The sequence below is a fragment of the Dipodomys merriami genome, unplaced genomic scaffold (assembly GCF_024711535.1).
Source record: "Dipodomys merriami isolate MVZ:Mamm:240054 unplaced genomic scaffold, mDipMer1.0.p SCAF_3, whole genome shotgun sequence".
NCBI classification, from domain to species: Eukaryota; Metazoa; Chordata; class Mammalia; order Rodentia; family Heteromyidae; genus Dipodomys; species Dipodomys merriami.
The window spans coordinates 9,676,198-9,693,725 of NW_027204492.1; positions in this window are offsets into that span (position 1 = coordinate 9,676,198).

Below are 17,528 nucleotides of genomic sequence, written 5' to 3' on the forward strand. Positions count from 1 at the left end.
TTGTATGTTAATAGAATGAAGTCATCAGTACTCGTGTGGCTCCAGGAACTGCGATAGAATACATGCAATCTTAGAAGCATCTATATTTTCACATAGTGAAATGAGTTTTTTTTCTCTAATGTTCAAAGAGGTCTTCAATACCCTCCTCACAAAAAGAGATGCAGGATTAAAATTTACTTATCCAAGACTTCTTCTAACAACAAAAAGTTCATGTTCTAGGTATCTAGAAATTTCGAAATCTGCATGAAGGTGGCTCCATGTGGGAGGCTCAAGAAAAATACTGACCACAATGCACTGTACTTATAAACTGATTTGTTTGTTGGAACCCCTTTGTACAACTACATAAAATAATAAAATTAATCATAGTGTAAGTGTGTGGTATAGCTCCATTAGCTCAAAATATAATGTTACAAATTAATATTTTATAGAATACATTTATGTTAACACAATAGCAATTGTCAGATTTTTTCCTTAAAGTAAAATAAAGCAAATGTAAACAACTCAAATAAATCATCTCTACACATAATAAATACATACAAAAAATTAAAATATGACCTGTAAAATAATATATTTACTTTTTGAAATTATCAATGCAGTTTATTTTATTTCAATTACTTACACTTCAGATTAAGTTTATGCCCTCCTCTTGATAGCAGAATATGACTTTTGGCATCAAACTTGATATCTCCTCACATAATATTAAAAACTCACTCGAACCTTAAATCAAGTTATTTGCCATTAACCAAACAACAAAATAGGCAAAATCTTGGTGAAGTCCAGGTAATTAAGGTACCTACCCTTAACTCCAGCTATGCCACTTAATATTCAAAGGACCCTTCATCAAATGTCTCAGGATACATAGTTTAATATGTGCAAAGCCCACTTAGGTCAAGTTTCTTTCACTTGCAATACCAGGATTGGACAGCCCAGGTAGTTCTAGGTACTTCACCTGCCAACAAGTTCAAGAGTAATCACAGACATATTGGCTTCATTTGTGAACTAGCATAATACACTCCTAAGATTTTAACTAATAAAGCTCATTGAGAAGTGGATGATATATGTTTGTTTTGTTTTCTTTTTTATATGGTTTAATTGTGAAAATATTCTACAGAGAGGTTACAATTACGTGAGCAAGGTAATAAGTACATTTCTTTTTTTTATATATTTTATTTTATTTGAGAACATACTGTACAGAGGGGTTACAATTACATGGGCAGGATAATGCATACATTTCTTACCAAGCATTGCAGCCTCCTCCTTTGTTTACCCTTCACCTCCCTTCCTAGCCTCCCCCCTCCCCCCCCCACCCAATCATACCCCCCCCACACGCCGACATTGTAAAGCTGGTTTTGACATGACATTTTGTACTTCTCATTGTTCCAACAGATCCACCTGAATCCTTAAATGACTTGTTTGTCCCCATCTCCTCCACATGTTATACTGACATCAAATATAGTGAAAGTGGGGGTTACACTGTGGGGGAGGGACATACAAAGCAACAAAGAAATAATCTTATAAATGCGTTAGAAACACAGGCATGAAAGAAACGAAAACATTAAAATACATATTTAAGGGTTCGTTTTCCTAACATCACATTATGTGACCTTTTCTGCTTGACTCATACCTATACTAGATATTGCAAATAAGGGAAACCATGGGATCTATGTTTCTTTGGGCCTGACTTACTTCACTTAATATAATTTTTTCCAAGCCTTTCCATTTCCTAACACATGGGGAAATGTCATTCTTTCTGATGGAGGCATAGAATTCCATTGTGTATATATACCACATTTTCTTGATCCATTCATCTACTGAGGGGCATCTGGGTTGGTTCCATATCTTAGCTATGGTAAATAATGCTGCAATAAACATAGTTGTGCTGGTAGCTTTAGTGTGGTCTTTTTTGTAAACATTAGGGTAAATGCCCAAAAGTGGGATTGCTGGGTCATAGGGGAGTTCTATGTGAAGTCTTTTGAGGAACCTCCATACTGCTTTCCAAAGTGGTTGAACAAGTTTACATTCCCACCAACAATGAAGTAAGGTTCCTTTCTGTCCACATCCCCTCCAGCATCTGTTGTTGTTAGAGTTCTTGATTTTTGCTGTTCTAACTGGAGTGAGGTGATATCTCAATGCTGTTTTGATTTGCATTTCTTTTATGGCCTAGGGATGTTGAACATTTCTTCATGTGTCTACTGGCCATCCTTCTTTCTTCTTCAGAGAAGCTTCTCTTTAAGTCTTTCGCCCACTTATTTATTAGGCAGTTGTTTCTTTGAGGATTTGTTGTTGGGTGGTTTAATTTTTTGAGTTCCAAGTATATTTTAGATATGAGACCCTTGTCCGTTGTATGGCTAGTAAAGAACTTCTCCCAATCCATGGGCTTTCTATTGATCTTGCTAGCTATGTCATTTGCCCTGCAGAAGCTCTGCAACCGTATGCAATCCCATTTGTCCAACCTTTCTTTGATTTGTTGTGTTTCCGGGTCTCTATTCAGAAAATTTCGACCTGAGCCAAGGAGACCTAGGGTTTCTCCTATTCCATCCTGTAATGTTTTCAGAGTGTCTGCTTTGACTTCAAGGTCTTTGATCCATTTGGAGTTGATTCTGGTGCAGGGTGATATATAAGGATCTAGCTTTAGTTTTCTACATGTAGTTAACCAATTTTGCCAGCACCATTTACTGAAGAGGCTGTCTATCTTCCATTCTATTGTTTTAGCTCCCTTATCGAAGATTAGATGGCTATAGGTCTGTAAGTTCATTTCTGGGTTTTCAATTCTATTCCATTGGTCCTGAGGTCTGTTCTTATGCCAATACCAAGATGTTCTAATTACTATGGCTTTATAGTAGAGTTTGAAATTTGGTATTGATATTCCTCCAGCAGTGTTCTTTCTGTTGAGGAGCGTTTTTGCTATTCTGGGTCTTTTATTGTTCCATATGAATTTTTGGATTGCCTCTTCTATTTCTTTGAAGAATGAGGGTGGAATTTTAATAGGTATTGCATTGAATTTGTAGATAGCCTTGGGAAGTATTGCCATTTTCACGATGTTAATCTTGCCAATTCAGGAGCATGGGAAGTTTTGCCATTTTTTAAGTTCTGTGTTGATTTCCTTTTTCAAGATTTTAAAGTTTTCATCATAGAGTTCCTTCACTTCTTTAGTTAAGTTAATTCCTATGTATTTTATTTTTGGTGGGGCTATTACAAATGGAGTTGCTTTCCTAATTTCAGCCACACTTTTCTCATTGTTGGCTTACAGAAAAGCCATTGATTTTGGGGGGTTAATTTTATAACCTGCTACTTAGCCAAAGTTTTGAATCAGCTTGAGTAATTTGGGAGTGGAGTCTATAGGATTCTTTAAATACAAGATCATGTCATCTGCAAGAGGGAGAGTTTTATTTCTTGTTTCCCTATTTGGATCCCCTTTATGTCTGCATCTTGTCTTATTGCTGTAGCTAGGCATTCTAATACTAGATTGAAGAGAAGTGGAGAGAGTGGGCATCCTTGTCTTGTTCCTGAGTTAAGAGGAAATGGCTTTAGTTTTTCACCATTGAGTATAATGCTGGCTGTAGGTTTGTCATATACAGCCTTTATTGTATTGAGGAATGTTCCATGGATTCCTAATTTTTCCAAAACCTTCATCATAAAGGGGTGTTGGACGTTGTCGAATGCTTTTTCTGTGTCTATTGAGATAACCATGTGGTTCTTGTTCTTGCTCCTGTTGATGTGATGAATAATATTAATTGATTTGCGTATATTGAACCAGCTTTGCATCCCTGAAATGAATCCTGTTTGATCGTGGTGTATGATTTTTTGGATGAATTGTTGAAGTCGATTGGCCAAAATTTTGTTGAGAAGTTTTGCATCAATGTTCATCAAAGAAATGGGTCTATAGTTCTCTTTCTTTGATGAGTCCCTGCCTGGTTTTGGGATGAGGGTTATGATGGCTTCATAGAATGTGTTCGGTAGTGAGCTTTCTCTTTCAATTTCATTGAAGAGTTGGAGGAGAATTGGTGTGAGCTCTGCTTTGAAGGCCTTGTAAAATTCCGCTGTAAAACCATCTGGTCCTGGACTTTTCTTAGCTGGGAGGTCTCTTATTGCTTTTTCTATTTCAATGCTTGATATGGGCCTGTTAAGATAGTTTAACTCATCTTGGTTTAGATTTGGCATGTCAATATTTGCTAGGAAGAGGCCCATTTCTGTCAAGCTGTCAAACTTATTAGCATAAAGTTTTGAGAAATATTTCTTATAATGTTCTGTATCTTGGTTGTTTCCGTGGTGATGTTTCCATTCTCATCTCTGAGTTTATTAATTTGGGTGTGTTCTCTTCTTTTTCTGATAAGATTTGCTAAGGGTCTGTCAATTTTGTTTGTTGATTCTTTCTATAGTTTTTTTGGATTCTAATTCATTTAATTCTTATTTGATTTTGATTATTTCTTTCCATCTACTGGATTGGGGTTTATCTTGCTGCTCTTTTTCAAGGAGGTTTAGGTGTGTCATTAAATTGTTAGTTTCAGATCTCTCCAATTTGTTGATGTAGGAGCTCAGAGCTATAAACTTGCCTCTGAGTACTGCCTTTGCTGTGTCCCAGAGGAGCTGGTAATTTGTGTGTTCATTTTTGTTGAATAGCATGAACATTTGAATTTCCTTTTTCATCTCTTCCATGACCCACTCATGATTCAGCAGTGTGTTGTTCAGCCTACATGTGATACCAGACTTTCTTTGGTGGCTTTTGGTGTTGAGTTCTAATTTTATTCCCTTGTGGTCAGAGAGAATGCAAGGTATAACTTCAATGTTTCTGAATTTAGACAAGTTTGCTTTGTGGCCTAAAATGTGGTCTATTTTAGAAAACGTTCCATGTGCTGCTGAGAAGAACGTGTATTCTGATGCTGCTGGGTGAAATGTTCGGTAAATGTCTGTTAAGTCTAGTTGATCTATGCAGCTGTTTAGATCTGCGGTTTCTCTGTTGAGTTTTTGCCGAGTTGATCTATCTAGTGGGGAGAGTGGTGTGTTAAAATCCCCAACAATTAATGTCTTTGGATCTATATGGGATTTGAGGGAAAATAGTGTTTCTTTGATAAATCTGGGTGCTCCATTGTTTGGCGAATAGATATTTAGAATTGTAATATCCTCCTGAAGGAGAGATCCTTTAATTAGTATGTAGCGACCTTCTTTATCTCTTCTCACGAATTTTAATTTGAAGTCTATTTTATCTGATATTAGGATTGCAACTCCCGCCTGTTTATGGGGGCCGTTTGCTTGGTAGATTTTGTTCCAGCCTTTAACATTGAAAATGTGTTTGTTTTTAAGGGCAAGATGTGACTCCTGCAGGCAGCAGATAGAAGGGTCTTGTTTTTTAATCCAACTAGACTGTCTATGTCACTTAATTGGAGAGTTCAGTCCGTTAACGTTAAGAGATAGGACTGAGAGGTATTTTGGAGTTCCTGCCATGTTATCTACCTTCTTGGGGGCTGCGAAAACTGGGTTCTTCCTATGGTTCTTGGATTCTCAGTTTGGGTGCAGTTTGTTGGCCTTTATTGTGGTCTTGTTGGTTTTCTATGTGTAGGACATCTTTAAGTATCTTTTGTAGGGCTGGTTTGGTGGAGATGTATTGTTTCAATTTTTCTTTGCTGTGGAAGTTTTTTATTTGGCCTTCAGTTGTGAAGGAGAGTTTAGCTGGGTACAGTATTCTTGGTTGATAGTTGTTTGTTTTTAGGGCATGGCATACATCATTCCAGGCTTTTCTTGCTTTCATGGTCTCTGCTGAGAAATCTGAGGTGATTCTAATTGGTTTCCCTTTATAGGTGATTACCCTTTTCTCCCTGACAGCTTTAAGGATCTTTTCCTTGTTCTGAGTTGATCCTGTGTGGATTATAATGTGATGGTGGGATGTCCTATTCTGGTCTGGTCTATTTGGGGTTCTAAAGGCTTCTTGTATCTGACTAGGCCTATCTTTTTGCATGTTTGGGAAGTTTTCTGCTAGGATCCTGTTAAACACATTTCCTAGACCATTAACTTCTGTTTCTAGGTGCTCCTCTACACCCATTATCCTTAGATTAGGCCTTCTGATGGTGTCTTCCAGGTGTTGAATAGATCTATCATATTTCTTGGACTTGTCTTGGATGGTTGTATGTTCTTTCTCTATAATATCTAGGCTGTCTTCAATCCCTGAGATTCGATCTTCTGCATGGTCTAACCTGCTGTCAAGACTCTCTACTTTGTTTTTTATCTCTTTTCCTTCTAATTGGTCAGCTTTGATGGCTTCAAGTTCTTTGTTGAAGCTCTGTTTTAGGTCTTGTATGAATCTCTTTACTTCCTTAATTTGGTGTTCAGTGTTTGTCCTCAAATCACTTAGTTGATTGGTTATGGTTTCTTTGGGCTCCCATTCCTTCTGTTGGGTTCCATTCAGCTTTCCCTTTGTGGTCTCCCTGACTTCCTTCAGCTCTTTGTTAATGGATTCTATGGATGCCTTTAGTGATCTTTGTGTGTTCTCTACCTGGTCTCTCAATTCTTGTATTACTCTTTGATTAGCTTCCTCACGTTCGTGGGATTCCTGCAGTTCTCTTTGGGTGATCTCAGCCTGCTCACGCCATTCCTCCCTTTCTCTTTGAGTATTCTCAAGTTGTTCACGCAAATCCTGTATCAGTTTTTGAGTAGCCTCCTCACGCTTATGATATTCCTGTATAAACTTTTGGGATGCCTCCTCTATCTCCCTATCACGTTTTTCAATTGATTGTGGTGGCTGCTAGAGGGAGGGGCAGCCTCTGGCTCTGGTTACCCAGTGAGGAAAGCCACTCCAATGGCTGGCGCCTGAGCTGGGTGACTTTTCCCTGGATGGAGCTGAGTCTGGCAGGTCACTTCGCCATTAAGTTTTTGTGACCTGCTAAATGACTCGTTTTATTCCAAGGCCTGAGCTGGAGCTGGCAGCTCCTCCGAGCTTTGTCGGTATCCAAGATGGAGATCACCGGTGCTGGGGGGGAGGAGTGGCCTTCCCTCCTCTGATCCCTGAGAAGGAGTGAGGACGTCTGGCTTCTACTCACACCGAGTCTTGGATCCTGGGTCGTCTCTGGTCTGCAAACTGCAGGATGAAGATGTCCGCTCCTTGTCGGTTCTTGTTGGTGTTGAGTAGAATCCTCTCGTCCGCTGTGTCTGGCTCCTTCGTCCCGGACTCTCTGTGTCTCAGGTATGACCCCGCGGCGGTGGTCGCCGCCGCGACCCTGCCGCCGCAGCGGCAGCTGCTGGCAGGAGCTCAGATGTGTCTCCTTGGCTTCCCCTCTCTTGATTAACTCTCTGTCCTGTGATGGCACACTTGGTGTGATTCTCTGGCTTAGGACTGTTCACTGGACCTCTAAAACTGCTTTCTATGTGAGAGCTTGTTCAGATTCCAGCTTCTCCTCCGCCATCTTCCCGGAACTCCCATAAGTACATTTCTTATCAAGCATTGTTACCTCCTCCTTTGTTTTTCCTCTACCATCCCTTCCCTCCCACCTTCACAACTACACTTTCCCCCCACCTAAATTGTAAAGTTCATTTTTGTTTTCTATAAAAAACTGAACTCCAGCACTGCAAAAAAGAAATGATGAGTTCAATGACAATACACATACTCCCACAATACACATGCACACACATACACACATGCACACATATGCACTAAAGAAAAAGTATGCAATGTTAGAAAAGTTACTTGCAACAAACATGTTCAAGCTCTTTTTTTAAAATTTCTGAACTTTGTGTATGATAAGTGATAAACATTTAATTTTACTAATATATATGAACTGTCTGACAAAGCTTTTTAATCCATGATGTGTCTGGCTTGAATTTATTTATATATTTATTTATTTATATATTTGTCGGTCTTGGGTCTTGTACTCTGGGCTTGGGTGCTGTCCCTGCGCTCTCCCTGCACTCTTCAGTTCAAGGCTAGTGCTCTACCACTTGAGCCACAGAGCCACTTCTGTTTCTCTAGTGGTTTTTATTGGAGATAAGCGTCTCATGAACTTTCCTGCCTGGGCTGGCTTTGAACTGCAATCCTCAGATCTCAGCCTCCTGAGTAGCTAGGATTACAAGCGTGAGCCACCGGTGCCTGGCTTTGAACTTATTTTAATGTTATCTTAAGGAGAAATTACAGTAACATTGGATAGGAAATGCAAAAGAGTTTTAGAAAATGTAAGAGTTAATTCATTTAAAACTAGTAGACTTCACTGAAAACATTTATTCATGACTGTCATATATATATATATATATATATATATATATATATATATATACACACACACACACACATATGTATTTTATGTTCATGTGTGAGAGAGAAACAAAGGGTGAAGAGAGAAGGAAAAGTAAGAGAAGGAAGGGGAGGGGAAGGAAGGGGAGAAATCTATTATGCTGGAAATTTGGCAGGAAGTATAAGGGAGAATTCCCAGTTTTCATTATTACCATCTTTCATGTTAATTATTAGAATGATTCATTCTTTTAAGAAAATTCTTTTCTGTTATGGTAATTTTAATGCAGTCTTATGAAGATAATAATATTTTGTAGCTCTCAATTTTCCTCTTCTAAGTGCTCAAATACCACTCAAATGGGAAATAAAATATTACTTTTATTTTTTACAGTTCTTCTAAAATGAAAAGAATGTAACCTTGCTTGGAAATTTCTCAAAATTGAATAGTAGTGCAAAAATTATGATGATCTCAGCTTAGCTCTATCTATGGTGAAGTCTCTTTGGATTAAGCCTAATTATGTCTAAATCATAAAAGCACAAATCACTTTTTGTGTATTGTTTACTTTTGTTAGGGTAAATGTCAACTGGAAATGATTTTACTGATGGTATTATTTAGTGTATGTAGGGTAAATAAATATACATATATAATATACATTTAAACGTGATACTTATATATTTTAATATATATTTTATTGTAAAGATACTGTATAAAGGAGTTACAGTTACATGAGCAAGGTAATGAGTTCATTTCTATCTAGCATTGTTACCTCTTCCTTTTTTTTTACCCTACCATCCCTTTCGTTCCCAACTCCTCCTTCCCCCCCCCCACCAAATTGTAAAGTTTGTTTTCAACATAGTGTCTTGTGTATCTCATTGTTAAACCTGTATCCTGTTTCAGCATTTTGTTATTTCCCTTCCCTCCCCAAATTAGAAAAATGTATATACAAGATGCCGGACAATGGAATCAAATACAGCAAAACCCAAGACAGGGACACAAGAAATTTTATCTTCCTTGTTCTTTTTAATGTACTTATAATGTACTATGTGTTTTTCGTTTCTTTGTATGTTCTTCCTCCTGGTATAACCCCTGTTGTCACTGTACTTATATACTTTTAAATCCTTTTTTTAAAATACAAACATTTTCCATTTACTTAATCCAAATTTATTATTAAAAAATAAAAGCCTGAGTCAAACAGAAAAGGTCAGATAAGTTGATGTTAGGTGTTAGGGAAATGAACCCCAAGATAAGTATTCAAATGTTTTATTCTTTCATGTGATTGTTTTTAACATATTTATAAGATGATTTCTTTGTATGTCCCTCCCCCACGGTATAACCCCTGCGTTCACTGTATTTCATGTTGGTATAATTTAGGGAGGGGAAGGGAAAAAACAAATCGTTTAAATAGGGATACAGGTGGACCCATTGCAACAATGAGATGTATAAGTCCTTATGTCGAAAAACGAACTTTACAACTTTGGGGGTGGAGGATCGGGTGGGGGACGGAGCGGAGGTATGGGAAGGGATGGGAAGGGGAAAAAAGGAGGAGGGTACAATGCTTAATAAGAAATGTACTCATTATCTTGCCCATGTAATTGTAACCCCTCTGTACGGTAGTTTCACTATTAAAAAAAATTTTTTTAAAGCCTGTAGAAGTACTTAGTAGATTTTTCTTTTTGCATCAAATTTAATTTAGATTTCCTTTGTTTTGAGTATTTCAAATATACATAAAATATATTTTTTATTTTTGTGTTTCCAGCTTGATCTGCAAAAATGCTTGAGGTTCTTCCCATATCTCTCAGTGTGAGTGTGTGTGTTAGTGTGCATGTATTTTAATGTCTTTCTGATAATAGTATAAAATAATTGAAGTTAAAATGAAGTTATTTGTCATGGACTTATTAGACGTTAGAAAATGGCAACATTGTTATAAATGTGGATGTGTACTAATATAGTATTTTGTGAAAAATAATCTAGTTCATCATATTTCATAGGCTTCCTTAAAAGAATGAATGGGCAGGCATACCAAATCAACATATTTCTATTAGGAATAAACAGTTCAAATGCAACCCTATCTAAATTTATTTGGAAGACATGAGGCCAATAAATCTTCGGAAAGGTTTTTATTTCAATATTGAGTGTATGGACAAAATCTCCTCCAATTAGAGAGTTTTGAGCCATCTTGAAACTAAGACCATGTATTTTTACACTATTATTTGTAGGGGGAGAGAAAGAAAACTGCAAAAACTCTTAACCCTTCCTCTGTATTTCCTAATTTGTTTCACTCCCCAAACCTTATTTGAATAAATATAAAACAGTAATTTGAATAAAAGTTTATGAAAGAGTATGTGAGAACATAAAATTTGGGGAAGGAATTATGGCTACAAGACGTAATTAACATATAGACTGTGGAAATGACTGGTCAATTAAAATTCTTAGTATTTGTCATCTAAATTAAATGACATAAAAATATCTCCTGTGGATACCCTTAATAGCTAAATGACACAAGTTTTCCCTAAAATCTAAGGATCATAATTACATTAACAATTTAATGTTATTTATTTCCTTTTGTAAGTGTATTTTGACCTCTGAAATAAATATTGTAATTGGACTAAGAACTAGAATCAGAACCATTTTCAGACTAAGCGACTAAGGTTCAAAATTTGTTTTATAGATATAATTAATTAATTCTGTTGGGATTTGAACCAAAAATTTTGCCCTAAATCCAACAATTTTCCCCACTATCATTACCTATATTTGATGAATGACATTACACAAAATCAATGGGATCTCAGGTATTCATCTGTCAATTACATGATATAACCTTTAAATAAAATATTATAATCACTACTATCCAGATGTCATAGTTCAAACTGATTCAGTCACATTTATAATGATTATTTTCAAATGATAGCTTTGGTTTTATGCAAACTTCATACAGATTACTACACCTTCCATTCTAGCAGGAATCATTCATTCTTTTATTATAATATTTCTCAAAACAAAACTGATTTTGCAGCATTTACTGTAGATTTTATTCATTCAATATGAATGACTGGTAGTCTGTGTTCAGTAAAGAAAAATAATCTTACAAAAATTTTAGACTAACAGTAAGATTTTCTTGAGTTTTGAGGCTGAGTAGCATTCCATTGAAGTAATATATTGTATTTTCTTTATGCATTCATGTATCAATAAGCATCCAGTACAGATCCAGAAGACATGTTTAAGTGGAACACTGCATGGTTCTTCTTCTATGATTCAATGAAAATAGTCAACAGCGAAAATAGTAAAAAATAAAATGGTGATTCCACAAGCTTGTAAGGAGGAAGATATACTGTATTGTTCAATGGATTTAAAAGGTATACAATTACATAAGTAAGTTACACAGATCTACTGTATAACATATTGCCAGGTTAGTGCTGTACACTTAGTAAATAGTCAATAATTTAAAAACTCACACATGAGTAATGTTAGTTAGAAATTTAAACTATAAGATTAGAAGCTCTCAAAGCCAGAATCACATGAGGGGTACAAATCCATGAGGAAGCAGAAAGTCCAACAGTTGATTCATTTCTCAAGAACCCCAGCCACAAAGTTAACTTTTGAGTTGTTCATTCTCATTTTGAATGAAAAGTCTCTTCAACAAATCTATGGAATAACCAGAGTAGTTATAGTCATTCTTCTGGCCATGACTTGTATAACTAGATAAGTCATTACATCATTTCCATGTTGCAAATGTTATAAATTACCACAAATATAGGGCCTTAACACAGCACAAATTTATTTTCATAAAATTTTATGGATCAGAATCAAATGGACTCTAATTAAATTACAAACAAAATTTGCCAGTGTATGTAGTTGCTGTCCAAATTTTTCAGTTCCTGTCCAGCTCATTCTCCATCTTGAACCACAAATACTGATTTTCTTTTATCATTATTCTGTAGTTATGCCTCACTCTGACCAGTCAGAGAGTGTTTCTAAATTTTCTTTTTTTTAATATATTTTTATTGTAAAAATACTGTACAGAGGGCTTACAATTACGTGAGTAAGGTAATGAGTACATTTCCTTTAGAGCATTGAAAATGTGATACATTCTTACTCACATCCAAAAGTTTCCAAATATGTTTTTGTATTATCTGGAGAAAAAAATCATAATATCATTTAGAAATCAATAGTTTAGAAATATTGAGCTAAATTGACTTACAACAATAACCTTTTCTCCAATCCTTTCCTGAGTCCTTTGAGCATCTCTCAGCATTTCTGTTGTCAAGTAATCAATGATGTTGTTTTGTGATTATGCATTTATTTGCATTTTAAAGTTTTATGTATATGGATTCATTTAGTGTATACCCTCTTTTGTCTTTTAATCTCAAAACAATGATTTGATAATTAATATATATGCTTTATATACCATTAATTCATGTTATAATAATGTAGCGTTCCATTACATATACACCCAAATGTATTGATACATAAACATTTTGGTGAATGTTTGGGCTGATCACAGATTTTGTTGTCGCATAAAGCTAATTTGAGCATGTATGCAATTCCTTATATAGACATATGATTTATTTCCTTTTGGAATATCTAAGTGTAAGATGGCTGATTCATAAGGTAGTTTTTTTGATTAAACATTTGTTTCACTAGACAAATTGTGAAAGCTTGAGCAAAAAAAAAGTCATGACATTTTACATCCTTATGAGCAGCATACAAAACTTCCAAACAAGTGCTGGAGGCTCACATCTATAGTCCTAGGTATTTAGGAGCCTGAGATCTGATAATCATGGTTTGAAGCCAGCCCAGGCAAGAAAGTATTTTAGAATCTTATCTCTATTTAATCACCCCACAAAACTCAAAATGGATCTGTGGCTCAAGTGGCTAGGGGGATGGCCTTAATCACAAAATCTTAGGAACCGTGTCCAAGCCCTGAGTTCAAGTCCCAGGACCAGTGAACTCTCTGTCTCTGTCTCTCTTTCTCCGTCTCTCTCTTTCTCATCTACCCCCCCTCCAAACAAAAAAATTCAAGTACTCCAAATCCTTGACAGAACATAGTAGGAACATGGTAAGATCAGTCTTCAATTGTAGCTATTATAATATGTGAAGATAGTTACTCATTGATGCTATTAATTTGTATTTCTATAATGAATAATTTTGTGGCATTTGCCATCAGTATGAATTTTGCGAGTATAAATCTTTTCAATCTTTACACAATTTCTTTCAGTTGTTTGATATTTATTATTTGAGAGTCCTTTACATACAAACTTTTTTTTACATATAAAGGGGTAAATATTTGCCATATGTGCATTTTGTAAATATTTTATCTATTTGTGGTTCACCTTTTCAGTTATGTTTCTTTCAGAGAGCTTAAATCTTAATTTTGTTGAGGACCAAATTATCAGGTTTTTTTATTCTCTAATGAATTGTAATTTTTAAGCAATTCCAATTGACAAAGTTTTTTTCTATGCTTTGCCATAACTTATACTGTTTTTAATATTTTTTCCAATCCTAGGGCTTGAATTCAGGGCCTACCTGCTCTCACTGAGCCCTTTTGTGCTTAATGCTAGTGCTGAATTACTTGAGTCACAGTGCCAGTTCCAGCTTTTTCTGCCTTGGCTGGCTTCGAATTGTAATCCTCATATTTCAGCCTCCCGAGTAGCTATGATTACAGGCATAAGCCACTGGGGCCAGATGTTTTAGAATTTTTGTTCGAACCTAGAATACATTTTTAGTTATTTTTTAGATTTGGTAAGAGTAACCGCTCAAAGATTTTGGTTAAAATATTTTTACAGAAAGATCTGCAATGGTTTCATTTTTCTTTTCTGATTTATCTTTCTAATTTTGTCATTAACATATCGATCTATATCTACAAATTTTGCTAGCTACTGTTTCTTTTTGTCATAAAAGCTGCATCAATTTTTATTGACATTGCAATGATCTTAGATCAGTTGTAGAGATAAACAATGATTGTTAAATCATAAAGTATGGCTCTACATTTACTTGGGTCTTCTTTATTTTTTATTGTCCTTCCTACTTTTATTACAAAAAAGTTTCAGTTCAGCATGTCTATGAATGCAGTTCATCTTGATCCCTATTATTATTTCTATCTCTGTGTGTATATATGCATATAGCAGTGCCTATATTTACATATATAGGCAAAGGGTTTTTCCTTTCTGATCCTGACTTAAATCACTGAACATAATTTTCTGCAAATTTCTCAACAAAGCTTTGTAGCTTGGCAAATTTGATCAGCTGCATCTCTAAATAATTTATATTTCATACTATGAGAAACATCATTGGATTTTATTATTTCAGATTGCCCAGTATCTCTTTGTCTATCTAGTATATTTTCAGATTTGGGTTACAGAAGTTTTTTTGTTGTTTGTTTGTTTGTTTGTTTTGGGGGGTCCGGTAGTGGGGCCTGAACTCTGGACCTGGGCGCTGTCCTTCAGCTCTTCAGGTCAAGGCTAGCACTCTACCACTTGAGCCACAGCGCCACTTCCGGCTTTTATCTTTTTGTTTATGTGGTGCTGAGGAATCGAACCCAGGGCCTCATGCATGCAAGGCAAGCGCTCTACCACTGAGCCACCTTCCCAGCCCCTTACAGAAGTTTTATGAAGTATTTCTGTATCTGCATTCATGATGGATGTTGATACAGCATTTTTTCTTTTTTTTCTTTTTTTAATTTTTATTTATTATTTATTGTGAAAATACTGTACAAAGAGGTTACAATTACATGGGCAAGATAATGAGTATGGAAAGACTTGGAAAAAATTATATTAAGTGAAGTAAGTCAGGCCCAAAGAAACATAGGTCCCATGGTTTCCCTTATTTGCAATATCTAGTATATGTATGAGTCAAGCAGAAATGGTCAGATAAGGTGATGTTAGGGAAATGAACCCTAAGATATGTATTCAAATGTTTTTTTTTCTTTCATGCGATTGTTTCAGCATTTTTTCTTGTACTCTCTTTGTGTGGCTTTTGTGTCAGGGTGATCCTTGCCTTACAGAATTAATTGGGATCTCTTTGTCAGCTCTTCATTTTAATGGAAAAATTTTCGTAGTATTGGAGTTATTGACGTTGTTTGCTCTTTAAATGTCTTTTTCATTTCAAAAATGAAAGCATATGAGACTGAAGGGTATTTTGTCAAAAAATATCCTGGGGGCACATAGAGTATTTACCTAGCATGAGACAAGCAACTTTGATATACAGGAAAAATAAAGAAGAAAGTTTATATCAAAGTTTAATTACCATAATATAAATGTGACTCTATCCTACAGTAAATTTTTGGTATCTTGTCTTTTTAAAATAATGTGTTCACTTCAAGTACATCATCAAATTTAAGGAATAGGAATTTTTAAATTATTAGCGATTCATGATCTGCTGGATGTATACTGATAATATCTATATTGTGTGTGTGTGTGTGTGTGTGTGTGTGTGTGTGTGTGTGTGTGTGTGTGTGTGATTGTACATGTTTGAGGTTTTGGAGATTGAACTCAAGGCCTCCAGCTCAGACTTGGATTTTTATTCATGGCTGAATGATTTGTATTACTGTGTTTTCAAGTTCAGTAATTTTTCCTGCAATATCTAGTATGCTATAAATCCTATTCGTTGCACTTTTTTTATATCGCACATGATAATTTTTAACTCTAGATATTTGACTTGAATATATTTTCAATCCCTGTGTCTGTACTTGAATTGGCATGCATGTGGAATATAGTTGTGTTAATTGTCTTACTATTCCTGTCTATTGATTGTAGCATGTATATTCATTCCAGATTGATTTAAATGGGTAAGTGTTTTCCTAATACTGTTTATATTATCTTGCTGTTTTTCCTGCCTGGTCTCTTTTAAATATTATAAATTTTATCTTGTAGAGTGCTTAAATATTCATCTAAACATTAAGTTTTGTTTTGGATCATAGTAAAAATTACCTGGAAATAGCTTAATCTTACCATATTGAATTTATTTCTTTATGGTGGTTTTGGGGTTTGAACTCAAGGCCTCATGCTTGCTAGGCTGACAAATTACAGCTAATTTGCATATACTTCTAGCTATGTTGTATACTGTTTATTTTTAAGATAGTTTTGCTTCCAACCTAAACATGAACCTGATCCATTTTCTTTTCACAGTGTCATTGGGATCACAAATATGTGGTACTGTATCCAGATTCCCTGGGTAGTGATAGTCTCACAAACTTTTCTGTTCACTGGCCAGCTACTATGATCCTTCCATTATCAGACTTCTGTACAGCTTATGACAGCAGGTATACATCATTATGCCCTGCTATGAGAGTGGGTCTCATGAATTTTCCATCCAGCCTGGCCTAGAAGAGAGATCCTTTCATTTTCAGCCTCTGATATCTAGCATTACGGGAGTAAGACATTCCTGCCTGAGTGCATTTAAGATTTGCTAGGAACAACTAGACTTCATTTGTTTGTAAGGAATCACCAGCCAGAGACTGAGGCAAGAGTATTCTGTATAAATATGATGCTCCATACATCATGTATTCTGGGTTTCACTAGCTTGTTTCCTGACATGTGAGCTCTACTTAGTAGTCTCCCAAATGCATGAGGGAAATCCTCTGCAGTTCCCTTTGCCCTTTCTACAGTTTCTACTTCTCTGGTACTATGTTCTGTAGACATTGACAACTGCCTTAGTTTAAGTTCCAAAAGTTTACTTAATTATATAATTAATCTATTTACCTATAAATTTGCAGGATGAAATACTAATACTTGTAGGGCACACATTGTACATTATTCCTCTTTCAAAGATCTTTATCTTTCATTACATGAAATTTACTTTCATATATATATTTGAGATAGATGATGTATATACATATCTGATATATGTATACAAATATATTTACATATATGTATATGATATGTGATTTATATATAACATATATGTGTATATATCTCATCAAGTATATCATATATATTTCTTAAGTGTGGTTGGTTTAAGAAAGAAGATATATTTTTTCATTGTCAGTTGTGGAACTTGAACTCTGGGCCTGGGTGCTGTCCCTCAGCTCTTCAGCTCAAGGCTATTGCTCTACCACTTGAGCCACAGTGTCACTTCTGGTTTTCTGAGTGGTTTATTGGAGATAAGAGTCTTATGGCTTTTCTGCCTGGGCTGGCTTTGAACCATGATCCTCAGATCTCAGCCTCCTGAGTAGCTAGGATTACAGGTGTCAGCCAATGGCACCAGCCCAAGGAGATAAAACTTGTACCTGCTACCAATCATTTTTGTAAGCAATAATCTGGGATTTTAAAAAAGTTTCATTTTCTATTGTTAATATCTACATTTTATAAAACATACAGG